The sequence below is a fragment of the Bison bison genome, unplaced genomic scaffold (assembly GCF_000754665.1).
Source record: "Bison bison bison isolate TAMUID 2011002044 unplaced genomic scaffold, Bison_UMD1.0 scf7180017864307, whole genome shotgun sequence".
NCBI lineage: Eukaryota > Metazoa > Chordata > Mammalia > Artiodactyla > Bovidae > Bison > Bison bison.
This window is the reverse complement of record NW_011494879.1, coordinates 6,405,540-6,408,269: the sequence shown is the minus strand read 5'-3', so window position 1 is coordinate 6,408,269 and position 2,730 is coordinate 6,405,540.

The following is a 2,730-nucleotide window of genomic DNA, read 5'->3' as shown; positions in this document are numbered from 1 at the left end:
GGGCTGGGGGGAGCTGGGGGCTAAGATCTGTACCAACATCCTTGTTAAACTAACCCTTATCTTCCAAGGTTACTTCTTCCCCATTTACTACCCCTCAACATAAGCCCCTTTGTCTTCTCCATTTGTCACAGATTCCTTGTGTGCTTGTCTGAAAGATGTAAAAGCTTCCTGCTCTTGTTTTTAAAAATTGTGTGCTTTTCTCCTGTTAATTTGTTCTGTGTCAGTTTAATTCTTAGGCCCAGCCGGAGACCCAAATACGATTGAAGAGAGTTTTCCCCTCTTACAATTCTACTTTAAGTTTATGACCATGAACCCAAGTTGAGCCCCTATGTGATGCCACTTCACACTCAGCAAGAGACCTATAATTTAAAAAGGAAAACAAGTGCTGATGAGGATATGAGAGGAGTTGGGGCCGTCATACACTGTTGGTGGCAATAAAAAATGGCTCAGCCACCTTGGAAAACGGTTTGGTAGTTTCTTAAATGTTAAACACATTTACCGGATGACCCAGCAACCTCACTCCCAGGTATACAGTGAAGAAATTCAAACTATATACGCACAAAAACTTGGACAAAAATGTGAACAGCATCAGTCATAATACCCCAAAACAATTCAAATGTCTATCGACTGATGAACAGGTAAATAAAATGTGGCATATCCACACAATGGAATATTATTTGGCAATGAAAATGAGCAAGGGTGGGGAGTTCCCTGGTGGACTAGGGGTTGGGATTCTGGGCTTTCATTGTTGTGGCCAGGGTTCAGTCCCAGGTCAGGGAACTGATAACCAGGCAAAAAAACAAACAGAAAGGAGTGGGGCGCTGATACTCGCTTCAATACGGATGAACCTTGACAACACTGAAGCCAGTCACTGAAGACCATAAATTGTCATGATTCACTTTAGGTGAAATATCCAAAATAGGCCAATTCATTGAGGCAGAAAGCAGATGAGTAGTTGTGTAGGGTTTGGGGGAAAGCAAGGGGGTGGGGAAGAGTTAGAGGAAAATGGAAAGCGGCTGCTAAGAGTTTCTCTGAGGGATGACGCAAAGGTGAGATTGAGTGTGGCGATGATTGCACAACTGTGTAAAAACAGAATTGTAATTTAACGCATGAATTGTATGCTATGTGAAATATTTCTCAATAAAGCTGTTAAAATATAGAAACCAACCATGGTTTCTAAATGGTAAACATACCATTTACCAAAAAAGTAACCGAAAACAAACAAGGCCGCTCAAGCGTGACCTGCCAGTGAAACCTTTCTAAATCCTTGTTTGGATTCCCACTCGTTCCTCTTTCAGGGTTTTCAGAACCGTGGCCCGAGAGCCTGCTATCTGTTTGTCTGTCCTCATCGCAGCCTTCACTCTTGTCCGCATCTCCACCTTCACAAGGACGGCTGCCAGTAAAGGTCTGTGTAATGAGTGAATTCTCATAATCACCTTGATACATTCTGTAACAGAACAAACAGATAGCTAATAGTTTGATCAATAAATATTCATAGCCGTGAACCTTGGCTTCATCAGCATCTGATAAACATTGCAGAACCTGAGGTTCTGAGAAGCAAGCTGTGCTTAATAATCTCAGAGGTCGAGTATGTCAGATTCCCGGAGTGCTTGAACTCTGTTTTGATCTCAGCACTGTGCAGCCAACATTTTGCTGGGTTGCTGGAGCAAGTTGCTGGGTTCATGGCTGGAGTGGGAATGCCCCAGCCCAGGTGCTTCCATCCCCTCTCCGGCCTTCAGTCTGCAGCCAGCTCTGGAGATGATTTAGTGCATCCAGACCCTATATCTGAGTCACCAAGACTGGCACTGTGAGCTCTTCTTCCCGAACTGATCCTGGAGACCTGCGCCTGGCCAGCAGGTGACAGTGATGGAGGAAGTGGCTGGTCCTGTCCTCCTCGTCCTGGCATTCCACTGAGAGCCTGCGGCCGGCCCCTTGGCTGGGCCTGTGGGGAGGACGGCGTAGGCGTTCCTCTGGTTCTACAGAGGAGGCTCCTGCCTGGCAGTTTTTAAAGGGAGGTTGTCAAGGTCCCTTAGACCATCTTCTCTCTCCATAGGTTTATCTGGTGACAGTGACACCGGGATGGTATCCATTTGGAAAATGAGCACTGGGCTCCTAAGGAGTTTTGAATAAGAATGTCACAGAGGAATGAGGGTCCCCAACACGCAACAGCCGTGAGGAGCAGCATGAATTTTCCGCAAGTCTCTGTGTTTTGGAAACCTGCTGAAGAGTCAACCAGATTGATGAAGCAACACACAAAGCAGGACTTGCCAGATGTTAGTGAGACAGGCTGCTGAAATCCCTTGGGAGACTGCCATGGGTCTGGGTTGGGAGATGACCCTGAGCCACATGCCTGAGTTTGGGAGGCCCTTGGGGACCTTCATGTCTTCGGCCAACCCATCTCATCTCACCTTGGGCACTTGCTGCTTCTCTGTGCCTTGCTCTCCTCACTCCCCACCTGCCCGGGGTACTCCAGGTCCTCCCCCTGATCCCAGAGCCTGGAGGCAACTTGGCGACATCTTCCAGGACAAACACACTGGCTGCGTGTCAACCTGCCTCCTTCGTGCTGATACCCCACCTCGAGGACACCTGGGGAGGGGAAACCAGTGCGGCCAGACCAGAGGCCTCTGTGTGTGTGGAGAAGCCCCTGCGGCGAAAGCTCCAGCAGGGCAACGCCCTTTCCTCCTCCCAGGAAGGGATGGGGAAAGCAGAGACGCGTGGTCCTTGGAGATG